Genomic DNA, 13890 nt, shown 5'->3' with positions numbered 1-13890 from the left:
CTAGATCCGTAATAATAAAACAACACGCTATATATTTTCTTGATAAAAAATGTACCAAAATATTGCAATCCATAATGTGTGCTTGTAAACAGTATTTTCTTAACATTTTTTCTTGCTTTTTGCTTGTAGTGCATTAAGATTATGTAAATCAATACTAATCCAATAGATTTATAATCGTTATCCAACTTCTTTGCAAGAAAGTGACAAGATTAAAAAGATTTTTGAGAAAAAATCACTTACTATTGTTATTCTACATCCAAATTTGATTCATGCTCTATTGTACAATATAAATCTTCAACAAATCAATACTCTACACTATAACCTTTAATTCTACACTAATCCTGAGATAATCTTCATTGTTCTTCAGCTCTTCTCTTGAATGTACATCAACTCTACTCTTAAATCTTTAACTCTATACTTGAATTGCATAACAAACTATATTCTGCACACTTTCTTAGAGCTGTATCAAGATTTTGCACAATCCTTTTCTTACACTATTCCTTCAAGAACTCAAAAACTTGATAATCTAAGATTTTATCTTAAAAAGATAAGGACTTAAAGATTAATCTTTGAAAAAAATATATTTTCCTTTAGATAATGCAAGAAATCACCCAAGACTAGTTAATGAAGTTTTTGTAAAACCTAATTTCAAGAATCAATAAAATATTAAAAAAGCAAGACAAAAAATATCAAGAAACTCAAAAAATCAAGAAGCATAATAAATTAGGATTTTTCAAAGTACTAATTAATTTAAATTTAAAGATAATTAACACAAATTTTACTACTCATCTTCTTAAATCAAGAAATTAACAAATCTAAAAATTATGATTCCAAAAATTTCTCTAATCATAACCCAAGACATAATTTGTAAAATGGTTGAAAGTCCTAAATTTGACAAGGAAATATTAAAAAACACAAAATTTAGAATTAACAATGTTAATTCTTACAAGAACGGCCTAACTAGTTCGGTGTTTATTCTTTGATAATACCATCAACCTAGATTATCATCAAAGATCTACAATGCATAGAGATTGCTTATCCTAAAAGAGAAGAAATGCACCATTTTCTCTACTACTTTCCTTCTATTCAACATATAAATCCATAAAGTGTAGTTGTTTGAACCAACAAAGGATTACAACACCATCTTACCACGTTCTTAAGATCTCCTATCATCAGCAAAGATCCTTAGATAGACACTCTTACAACATGTTTGCAAAAAATGATAGCATTACATTAATGATAAAATTTTCCCATGTCTTTCTTGATTAAGTAGAAAGCAATTATAATCACCATATTTCTAGATGTAGAAGTTAATTATTCATGCATTTCCTAATAACTTTCAAAACTTAAAGGCATAGCTTGACAATGTACGTGAGTCTCGTCTATTTGCACAACAAGCTTTGAGACTCAAGTTGTGTGAAGATACCATTTTATCTTGTCCATAAAGAATTTTTTGAATTTATAAAGCTTAATTTCATTTATTTGGGTCTTTCTACCATTCGACAACTTCTGACTTGGCCGACCAACAAGGACACATATATCATACAACAATGAAGATTCCCTTAGGTCAACAACCTACGCTCTACTACAACACATCATCATTTTCTTATAGTGTTTACCATGAGATAGCAACCTTTTTGGCTCACCATCTCACCTCACATACAAGAGCTCTTCAACATATGTTTACTCACCATTCAAGACAACAACTGACTCTGTTCATCTTCACGACTTCCACCACTCGATTCAACAAACTCTCTTTGTTTCTCATCATCACTCAAATATTGCAACACCCTTGTCACAACCACCACCATTCAAGATGGCAACCCTCTCAACTCCTAACCTCCCCTCAAGTATTACAACACCTTTGTAACCAAAGTTTGCACCACTTGAAATAAACTTTCCATCACTTAAGTACTATACCCTTGTCATTGATGTCTACTTCCCTTTCATTGCCTACTTCCACCTCAAAGTGCCGCTACATCCATTGCCGCAACTTTCCACACCTACCAACTCAAAGATGGTTTTTCCTACACATAGACACATGCTCTAAGTACCAATAAGCTTGATCTTCAAAATTGGCTTTGCTTAAAAGAGCTTTTGTTAATATGTTGACTCCCCATTATAGATAGACACTCACCTATTTCATGTTGTGCTGTTTTGCTATGATCTTTTGTTCATATGGAATTTTCATCTTTTTGTACTCCGAAAACTTGTAGATTTTCAATTTCAAAATGATTAAATATTCTATCACCTAAAATGAATGCAACAAAAGCAATTTATTTATTTTTCCAAATAAAGGATGTTTGTATCAAAATACAAGTAAATCATGCTTTGTTGGCAATCTCTTGAAAAAAAGATCCATTAAAGCTCTTGAAAAATTCAAGGAACATGTAGTTTCATAACATTGTGTTAGTAAGAAAAGACTTGGTAGCTAAATGATGATTTTATATAATGCTTTCAATGAAGTATAAGCAAGTTCCATTCATTGCATCCATCTATGGCACGACAAGGTTCCATACATTGTTGTCAAAGATGGATGAAATGAAAGTAAGTTGCTTATATTTCATGGAAAGCATACCATAAAAATTATTATTTAGCCAAGCCCTTTCTTACTAAAATATTTTTGATGAACCTTTTCTTCAAGTGCGCTCACAGACAAAGCATGGTTCACTTGTATTTTGATAATTCTTTGAATGCAAAGTAATTATATACTTTTCAATGCAAAATAATTATTTACTAGAGGCACATGGCTAGTCGTGGGTGTCTCTAACTCACTAGGGACACAATTCATTTTACCGCCTTTCAAAGATTTGTTCTTTTATCAATACCTTGACAAACATCACATTGAAAATTTGTTAACACTAGAAGCTCGTAATCATCAATCAAATTTTTATATTTAAAAGTGCAAATCTAGCATAGTGAGCATTGGGCAAATAAAATTTTCAACCCTATGGTAGTAGATTCTTGAGCTCAAACTTATGAATCTATTTTGTTTGATCATCAACAAGCATTGCCCTAATCACTACTCAAGTTGTTTATGCCAAAATCACGTCACTGGATTAAAATTCAATGTTTACAACAAAACTCAACACAAGAGAAATTGGAGCAAGAAACACCCATAATAATGGCACAATTATGCTACTCACAAAGCACATTGCTCATTACTACTATAACATTGCTCATTGCTAGTATGGGCTTCTCACTTGGTGACCAAGCTTAATGACAAATTTTGTTCAATCAAGGCCAACCTATCTTTATTGATGTAAGGTACTTTGAAAATGACATTGATTTCTAAACCAACAACAAATGTGGCTATGATGCTTTAAAACTTAGTATTCTCCTCAAGAAGCATTGCATACATGGCACATTATTTTCCCAAGTTAATACCCTCTCCCCAGCAAGTTTTCATAAACCTCCACATTTTTTGGTGGCAGACTTACCAATGCAAGAAGGTCCACTTAGTATTCTCCTGGAGAAGCATTGCTTACATGGCAAATTTTTTTCCCAAGTCAATAACTTCCCTAGCAAGGTTTTTTGGTAGCAAACTTACCAATGCAAGTAGGTAGCATTCTTGGGTAGCAAACTTGCCATTGCAGGTCGGTCCAATTTGCTCTTGTTTTGATGTTTGCCTTTCTCCCATGGAGAATATATCCACTAATGGAATGTGGCTAGTTTTGGTTAGCCCTTACCAAGGGCAGACATGCTTTTTACCCCCCCTATCTTACGTTTTCTCCCTTTACAAGCAATGAGCTTGGGGTGTGCACATCAACATTAATAATTTAATAATTTGTTAACTCCTAAAGGACTTCATGTTTGAAAACTAAGCAATGAAAGCAGGTCCAATTTGCTCTTGTTTTGGCAAATATATCCAGCAATAAAGCAGCTCTTCTACCAAGTGGTAATACAATCCTAGGCTCAAAATCAAAAGTATCGTAGCCATTCTCAATATTGGACACAAAAACAGTCTTCTACCAAAGGGTGATTGATGTGCTTACTATTATGGTCATTTAATTGTAAGTGACATGCAGAAGAAAGACAGCATTACATTAGTGATAACAATTTTCCCAGCTCTTTCCTAATTAAGTAGTAAGGGATTATAATCACCATATTTATGAAGGAAAAGTTAATTGATCAGTAACTCACACAACTTAAACTTTTCAGCAGCAAAGCTACCAATTTGTGGGTCTTGTCTGCTCTTCCTTGGAGGACTTAATTGGAAGTTCAAAGGGCGCAACTTCGTGCTGCCCTTAGCTCAACACAAGCAGAATATGGGTCTCAACTTCATGGGCTTTGAGACTCAACTTGGAGATCTACGAATTTAAAAAATGACAAGACAGAGATGTTACCTGGTTGACTGTAGGTTTAATCTTCAACCCGGCATCCTTGCAGCTTCGTTGCATCTCTTGGGAAATCAATTAACATAATCTAGCAGCAAACCATGGCATAAAGGGATAAGCCATGAAGCTCGATGTGGAAAGACAAGGCCAACAGCACACCAAGCTTAGGGTTTCTGGATCAAAGAGAAATGTACCCTCCTCTAGTTCAAGCGAGAGAACGCAGGGAAGCGTCAATCACAGCGACGGTAGGAGGGCTGTGTGTGGCATTCCGTGAATAGGCAGGACGGGCACACACCAAGCCTCCACCTCAGATATGAATGCGCTCCAAAAAACAAAAGGAGGAAGAAGGGTTTCAAGCGATCTTCTGCGTGTGCAGCCAGCCCTTCTGCGTCTCGCATGGGCGAGAGAGAAGCAGTCTGAGAGGGCAAGGCTGGGTCTTCTCTGTTAGCACCAACTCATACGCGCAAGGAACAACATCTCTCCGAACGGCAATCAGTTACTCTGGTGCATCATGTAAACCCTAGCTCGAGAGCTCACCTGCGTCTGCTTCTATACTTTAAAGGCGAATCCCTAGGGTTAGGGTTTGTCGCTTTAGGGTTCCCGGGTGTCCGTCCAAATGTGAAGCGGTTAGCGCTTGGGTGCACCTCGGTGTGGCGCTCGAATCCCTGTGTGTCACAATTAAAAACATTTCCTCACGAGGGGGAAAAAAAGAAAAAAAAAGGATGACCTTCAAATTCAACAGGTTTTTTTAATGAAAAAAAATGTGTAGGTTCACCGTTTTTTTCAATCAAAATTCAAAAAATCTTGAATCTTTATAACCCATGAAATTACGCTATAGGACAGTTTTTTTCTGACACTACTCGATTCAAACTCGTGTGAGCTCCCAACTCTAAAGCTAGGCTATTGGAGTGAGAGGCTGCCTCAGCGTTTTTTGAAATCGTCGGGGAAGCAAGTTTAGAAAAAGGGGGGTACAACTCTGTCGTCTGTATGTGTACGCACGACCTCAACTAGGTTTTCACTCGCTCGCCCTTTCCCCAAACCAGCCTTACGAACTCTGACCACATCGCTTCGAAGCAGAGGTACATCACCTGTCCCGATGGCCGCTAGGCCGGAGGGACAACAATCTGGGTCTGCTAGAACCAAACTAGACGCATCCCTTTCGACCTCGAGAACCGGCCTTGCTTCCATTTCCCAAGCTCCCCCGAGTCAGGCAGAACACCTAGATCTCCACGCCTCTATTCTCCCTCATCATGAAGAAGACAAGAGACGCCGGGTTTCTTATTTCCACATGTCAATCATGGACATGCCAACGGCAACTCTTTTTGGTTACCCTCCTTCTCCTACCACACATTTGTCGCCCATCTCTATGCATGAAAATAGCATGTTTTCCCCTCGCCCCCACGCTATTTTAAAGAACAACCAAACACCCTCTCCGATAGATTCTATCCGTACCAATGGAGCATCAAGTTGGCCCCAGCCACCACAGCCCCAAGCACAGGAGATTGGAGGAAGAGCAGGCTCGGAGTCCATACCTTACGAAGAGAGAGAAGATGCAGTTGAAGGCAGCCCTCCTAAAGAAGCCTAGGGGGATGAGAGCAGAACTGGAGCCCAACATCACGCGGAACAAGGCTTTGGCAATGGTGGAGGAGAAACTTCAACATGCAGAAATGATAAGCTCTCTATCTCACTTCCTGCAATGCTAGTTCAGGAATGGCAAAGAGTCTACCAGACCAGGGCTCTTGGGTTGTGTTACAGTCCGAGACCTCCTCCAGAGGTCCTCAAGTCCTGGATAAGAAACAATTGGTCCACCCGAGGCTTGATTATAGAACACACCCAGTTTCTCCCCAACAACTACTTTTGCTTCTTGTTCAAGGAAGAAGGCATGGCCCTCAATGCGCTACAGGCCGGCCAATGGGTTATCAGAAACTTCCCACTATCCCTTTTCCTACCCATGGTCGACTGATTTCTCCCCTGTAGGGCCCAAACCTACCCCTGCACCTTCATCCTCTAATCAAACTTCTTCTCGAGCCAATAGGTAGTGTTGAAATATACAAGTGAATAGGGTGTGTGCGGGAACAAGCCCTTGGTTAGAGGCCGTAAAAGAGAATCTATAAATGTGAGAGAACCTGTGAAAAGGTGAGAAGAATCTACTGGGAGAGAATAAAGGGTAGCATGAGAAGATTTAGGAAGTGTGGAGATATTCTGGGAGAGGTAGAGAGAATCAAGCAAAAGAGGTGGAGTGAATCAAGGAGAAATCAGGGGGATTAGATGCTTGATGTAAACTCTATAAATTGAGGCATTGGCCTAATGAGAATTTGCTGGTTTTTGATTATCCATGCCTACATTAAGCTATTTGAATTACTCACTAATCACATCTTAATTATTATCTAATCACTTTGTTAATGATATTGATTCTAGTATTTGATCCACCATAGCTCATCACATTGCTGTAATTTTAACATGGTATCAGAGCCAAGCCTAGAATTCATCAAGTTTATGAGCGCATTATCTAGTTAATTAGGATTAGTAGATAATTAAAAAATAATCAAAATTTTAGTTATTTTTCAACTAACCTCTGTACCCCCAGCTGGTGGAGGAGCTGCACACATCAAATTAGGCCCATTGCTTCTAGCCACAAACAGCCATCATCCCCACGATTCAGCCCATCAAGACGAAACGTCAAACCGCTGGCGGAAGCTCCCGAATTTCGCTGATTAGTGGGCACCGTTTTTCTGTAGCAAATCAAAGAGTTCTACTTCATCAAATCAAATCAGCCTAATTCCTCTTAGCCCAAGGTGTTTTCAAGCATGCTCTACAAGCTGGTGAAGTCAGAAATTGATTTGATCAAGTCTACAGTGAGATCCAAGCTCTTCATCAAATCTGTAGGTGACTTTGGTAAAACAGAGATTAAGCATTCAATGTTTGGTCAAATCTTGTGTTTCTTGGCTTAATCCTCTACTAGACTAATTGCTATTGATGGCCTTGAAAGCATTTGAGCTCATTTGAACTCTAAGGCCTCAGATCTGGGCTCCCCGCATACTCTGTTTTTTTCACACAAAACAGAGGATTAATTTACTAATCAATGATTAATCAATGCTAATCACTGTATTTTGGTTTAATTGAGGGTTCAAATTAACCATTAGGTATCTGATACAGATTCCTATAACTTTAGATTGCAATTCGGAGTTGGTTTGATACTCCAACCATTCCGTATAAATTGGTTACCCTTGATTTAATATAATTTCTGGTAAAATTATGCTGATAAATTTGTGGTAATCATCATTTTGCATTTAATCCTTGGTTAATGCCTGTAAATCACACTCAAATTCAAGATTATTCACAGCTAGAGTTGCATTTGGGAATGTGCATAAGAATGAATGCTATATGCATTATGTATTGGACACATTACATTAGTGTAAAAATGGGATCAAACACTGCCCTTATCCAGAATAAGGCAAGAGGTAAGACCTCCCGCATAGATTTGGGTTTGCATTGCATAATGATACAAGATAAACATCAAAAGCCCAAAAGAACTGTCAACAAAACATTTAAACATGTTGCTCACATGGAGCAAGAACTGATAGACAAGATGGAGCAAGAAGACCTGACGGACAAGCTCATGGCCCCAGCCATGAAAGAAGAAGAACATCTCTTTCCAAGAAGAGGATCCACACCGAGAAGAAGATCTAGAGGAAGCATTGAAGGAAGACATGGACACGAGAAGAGAAGCTACCACAAGAAGACTGAAAGAAGAGGAAGACATGGATGCGTGAAGAGAAGCTGCCACGAGAAGAAAACTGAAGACAAGAGAAGATGTGAGGCTCCAAAGAGTGAGGAGCCATGTGAAAATCTCAGAGAGAGAGAGAGAGAGACCCCACAACTCAATGTAACCTGCCCCAACAAAGTAAAACCACCTCTGAGCCACCGATGATGTAGGCCACGTGGTAGATATATGTATGAGCACTTTAGTCAAGGTCGCGGGCACTTTGTAGTAAGCCTTGGACACATAGAGAGAGAGAGTGTCAAGGACTATGAGTTTAGGGACTTGAGGCATTGGTCGCGGACTATCAAGTAAGAGAGAAACTTGGTACAGGGTCCAGGTGTGCTAAGTTAACTTGAGGGGAGGTGTGCTAGGCACTGGTCTCGCGGACTATCAAGTAAGAGGGAAACTTGGTATAGGGTCCAGGTGTATTAGGGGGAGGTGTTGAAATATACAAGTGAATAGGGTGTGTGTGGGAACAAGCCCTTGGTTAGAGGCTGTAAAAGAGAATCTGTAAATGTGAGAGAACCTGTGAAAAGGTGAGAAGAATCTACTAGGAGAGAATAAAGGGTAGCATGAGAAGATTTAGGAACTGTGGAGATATTTTGGGAGAGGTGGAGAGAATCAAGCAAAAGAGGTGGAGTGAATCAAGGAGAAATCAATGGGATTAGATGCTTGATGTAAACTCTATAAATTGAGGCATTGGCCTAATGAGAATTTGCTAGTTTTTGATTATCCATGCCTACATTAAGCTATTTTTTAAATACTCACTAATCATATCTTAATTATTATCTAATCACTTTGTTAATGATGTTGATTCTAGTATTTGATCCACCATAGCTCATCACATTGCTGTAATTTTAACAGGTAGTAGACTCCTTGGGGTAAGGGCCAATGTTGATTTTAACCCTAGATGGCATCCTCAAGCCCTAATAGAAATAGATTTGAGTAAAGATCTCTTGGAATCCATTGTCATAGACACTGGCTCTTCTATCACCCTAGACCAGCCTCTTATCTTCAAAAATGTTCCCAACACTTGTTTCCACTGTGGGTCGAAAGACCATTTTATTAGAAACTGCCCTATTAAGTTCCTGCCCCACTGGCTCAATCCCTTGTCAACTAGACGTCTCCCACATAGGACATCTAGGGCTTTCAACAGGTGGGCAAGAGAGGAAAATCTCAAAGCCGTCCTCAACCCTCAAGAAATCAGTTGTCCTCAACCCTCAAGAAATCAGCTGTCCTCAACCCTCAAGAAATCAGCTAAGAAAACCAAACTATAATAGATTTTCTCCTCTTTTAGTGGACATTTTTTAGCCTACTCTTAATATTAAGAAGAGGTCCCAAACTCCCTCCCATAAAAAAACAGGAAGCCGACATCCTTGGCGGCGGTAGTAAAACAAACTATTAGAATTGCTTGGTCAATCCAAGACTGAGCCAATTGCGCAAAAAAGGAGACAATCTCAAGTCGGTGGGATGACCTCCCCTCTTCCCACATAGAAAAGGCCTCAGGAGTCGAAACCCCCCCCTAAAAAAACAAAAATTATGATAGATTTCTCCATACTGTCTTATAACACCAAAGGTCTCACAAATGCTATTAGAGCTAGAGTAATAAAGAATTGGTTATTTCAAACCAATATCCAAGTGGATATCTTTTGTCTTCAAGAAGTGAAAGCGGCTGAGCAACCTCCCCCAACAGAACCTTGCAAATATATCTAAACAACACAAGTGGTTTCATACCAACCATGCTTAGGGATCTGGGGTCCATAATTCTTGGATGCCCTACTATAAATCCCATGAGATTGATCCTAACAATCGATGGGTGGCTATCCATTTGGATCATCTTAATTTCAAGTTTGTTCTAGTCTCAGTTTATGCAACAGGTTCGTCCACCTCCAAAGCCCAATTATGGGAATCTCTAATACACTTCATAGATCCCATCATCCTTATTGGAGACTTCAACATGGTTGAATCTCCTCAAGATAGACTGCTAAAGATGGGTCACACTATCAGAGGTGCAGAAAGGAAAAGCTGGATGGAACTAAAAGGTATACACGCCCTTTAGGATCTATCATGTGATCATTGATTACACTTGGGTTAATTCGAGACAAGGTACCCAACTGAGAAAGGCAAGATTCGACAGATGCTGGCGACCGATCACCATGCTATCTACAGCTTACAAAATTTATGCCAAAGCGCTAGCTAGCCAACTCACCGGTCATTTGAAAGATTGGATATAAGACCAAAGCAAAAAGGTTTTATCAAAGGTAGATATATTCTTGACACAATTATTGCACTTTGGGAGAGAGTAAAACATGCTTAACACACCCAATAGGACTTTATCTTCTTTAGAATAGACTTTGACAAAGCCTATGTGATAGGCTTGAATGGGACTTTATACTGCAATCTCTTAAAGATATGGGACTGGGTCCCAACTTCAAGAAGATGGTCCAAGTGCTCTTTGGAAATGCAATGGCAAGGGTAGCTGTTAATGGGAATCTTACTAAATCCTTTAAATTAACTCGTTCCATATGACAACGATGACCTTTAGCTCTACTTCTCTTTGCAATTGCTGCTAATGCTTTAGGATGGCTAGTTCAAAATGCCATGGAAAAAAGTCCAATGAGGGGAATCCAGCTCCCAAACAACAAAGGACAAACATGCCTCCAATAGTTTGTTGACGATACCAATGGTCTTATCCACAATGACCCTGGCTCAATTAGCACTTTTTGGGAATGCCTTCATGTATTCTGTTTGGCTTCAGGGTCTGTTTATAAACCACTATAAAACAGGAATCAGAACTATGCTAGTAGATCCACCACACAGTGACTTTTTGATCAAGGATTTAAACTTTTGAATGAAAGACAAATTTTCAAACTTCTTGGTATTCCGATGGGTTTCATGGTCTCTATGCATCAACGATGGCAATGGATTCTAAACTAGAGATCAAATTTAGACACAGGGTAGGCATGCAACACAATCTTGCAGGTAGAATTTTAGTCCTCAAACATATTCTTTTCCCAACTGCGATATATGTTCTGTCTTGTTGGCGCCCATCAACCTCTGACTTGAAACAATTATAGAAAATGTGCAGAAATTTTATGTGGTCAGGTAATGTGGAGGAGGTGAAATTCCCCAAAGTATCTTGGAAGGTATTGACCAATCCCAAAAAGCAGGGAGGACTAGGAATTCCTAATATTGTGGATTTCGCGGATCGAATGGTAGCTAAATGGATTATCAGAAGCTTTTTATCACCTCATGAAGACTGGGCCATCTTGCTCAAAAGAAATGTAGATCAATACAGTATTACAGACTTCCCCAAATGGAAGAAACTCCCAAAGCTGAGACGATCTTCTTCAACACGATCAAAATAAAATCGTATGGTAGCCCCCTGATCCAAGCAATGTGGAGAGCATGGAATAGATGTAAACAGGACTTACAATTGCACAGTAAATCTAGAAAACATGCACATGTTTTACATCAGGATTCGGTGTGGTTCTCGGTCGGCTGCTATAGCAAATAATATCCTTGCAGATCAGTATAAACATGCATTTAAACTCCACAAAAAGGGAGTACAAACTTGGGATGACTTGTGGTGGAGTACACAGGGCAGATGGAAATCGGATAGAGACCTATGTACAATGTATAGACTCTCTGCGGAGCATATTTGCTTCTGATTAAGGATAGCATGCATCTTTGGCCTGATGAGAGATTGGTCTTTCTCCAACTCAAAGGCCCTCTGTCCTACAAGGCCTTATCTTGGAAATCTAAACAGAACCTACTACCTATTCCTTCTCTCCCTTCTCAAGATCCTCCATTGCATTGCAAACTGAACAATAGATGGAACCTGTTATGGGATAGGAAACAATGGGGGTATAAATTCTAAAAAATATGGTCATCCATCATCCCACCAAAGAAATCTTATCTGCTGTGGATGATAATGCATAAAGCACTGTGGACAAATGCATGTGCGCGTAGCTTTGGATATGGAGACGATCTATGCCCAAGATGTAAAAAGGAGCCAGAAACAATTTCTCATTTGTTTGTTTTGGGTGTGCATGTAATGATGCGGATGCTCTAACTTTTTGAATCAGTGTATCTCACCGGTCCAATCTTGGGACTTGACTTGGATAAAGATCCTCCTAGGTCAACCAATTAAGTGTTATGCAAAGTTATGGAACACTATTTGTGCTGAGTATTTGTGGGTTGTCTGGATAAACCGAAATGAATGTATTTTTAATCATAAATTTCTCAATCTGATGCTTGGTCTGAGAAATGGTCTGAATTTGCATATTCTCAACGATATGCGAATAAGTCCTCACAGAATATGACTCAAACTTTTACTAGAATTTCCTTTCCGAACCTACGAGAATCACAACCCCAGTGACTAAGCTCGAAACGGGCTAAAATCATGCTATAGTTGATCCCAGCAAATCGGATGTTATCGCTCGTCTCGATACCAGTCCTGAAAATCTATTGGCAAAGATTTCTATAGAGGGTGAGTTCGAAATCAGAGAGGCCACTATTGACAAGCCTTTGAGTGGTAGAAACAAATACCTATCATTTGTTTATAATAAATTAGAGAAAGGCCAATTCTGCCTCTCCAGTTCAACGAGTTAATTGGTAAAACCACAGATTCTGGTAACGCGGAAGTCTTTATGAAAGCCCATAGGCATAGAGTGGCTATGGGCTTTTTCCCTCGTTTCACTAGTAGCTGACTGTAGCTCCAAGGTATTCCTCTCAATTTCCAGCTCTCCCTCATTTCTGTGTGAAACCCAAAAAAAAAAAACTTGAGTCACCTACCATTACAAGAAGTACTAGAGAACTCTTCACAAAGCCAGCATGCAAGCAGTCAAAGCACAATACACAAAGACTGCGATGGACGAGCTGATTCAAATGAATAGGGCTCAAGAGGATTTTCAAGATAAGATGAGCCAAATCCACAAAGAACACCTGGAAGAAGATAGTTAAGTCATCTCTGAGGACATAGATATGCATTTCAAAGACTCAGAACTACAGAAATACATTCTGAATCTCATGGAAGTGAGAAATATGATTGTGTGAAGTTGATATTTTGCTCTAAGTTATGCTTCTTGAAAAAGCATTTTTGTAGCTACCTCTTAATTTAATCTTTTAATATAGTTGCACTAAAATATAAAAAAACTAGGCTATTGTCCTAACTCCCCTCACAGCTTGCACATGTAGGCTACTCTGTTCCAAAATGGGAAATATAGGGCAGTGTTGCTCAATGCTCTCATAAGATGCCTCTATTAGCCAAAAGTAGGCTGAATGTGTAAAGGCTTGTAAAGTGGTCAATTTTAACAACAAACAACCAAGACTACTTCTTTTATGACATGCCTTGCTACCTAGTTTGTTGAGGCAGCTCGAGGACCATTTTTTGCCATGGTCAAGGAGTTTGTCAACTTTCTGATTTCTCTCAAAGCACATGAGCAGCTAGCTGTAAACAATATACTTTGCAACCTTTTGGGGCATAGTAATTATCAACACCAATATGACAATGGTCAAAAACCCATGTCCATCATCATTTTTCATAAGCCTTAATGGTAATAAAAACTTTAAGATTATGTGATGACCTTTAAGTTGTATGGAATTTTGACTAGGTTATATATTGATAGAGATATATCTCATTTACATAATCCAAAATCCATCCCTTCAATTTTCCATTATACTTTCAAGGCACTCACATGCTAAAATCTAACACGTTAAGCTCTTAGTCATTACTTAGTTGATAATTGCATACATTTTTAGTTGCTCGTTATATAAAGATAAAGGGCA

General features: G+C 38.9%; 1 long non-coding RNA gene across 1 annotated transcript; it reads right to left on the bottom strand.

The window, feature by feature from the left end:
* Positions 1-1449: 1449 nt before the first annotated feature.
* On the bottom strand, positions 1450-5017 carry LOC147619619 (uncharacterized). Its single transcript, XR_015261875.1, has 2 exons — positions 4347-5017; positions 1450-2027 (listed from the first exon to the last, which is right to left on the bottom strand). It is a non-coding gene; the product is annotated as an uncharacterized LOC147619619 (long non-coding RNA).
* Between the last annotated feature and the right edge of the window lie 8873 nt (positions 5018-13890).

This window comes from Cibotium barometz, chromosome 33 (genome assembly GCF_041138505.1).
Source record: "Cibotium barometz isolate CiBa-2024 chromosome 33, ASM4113850v1, whole genome shotgun sequence".
Lineage (NCBI taxonomy): Eukaryota > Viridiplantae > Streptophyta > Polypodiopsida > Cyatheales > Cibotiaceae > Cibotium > Cibotium barometz.
The sequence above is the reverse complement of the archived record's forward strand: the minus strand, read 5'-3'. Positions and strand labels throughout refer to the sequence as shown.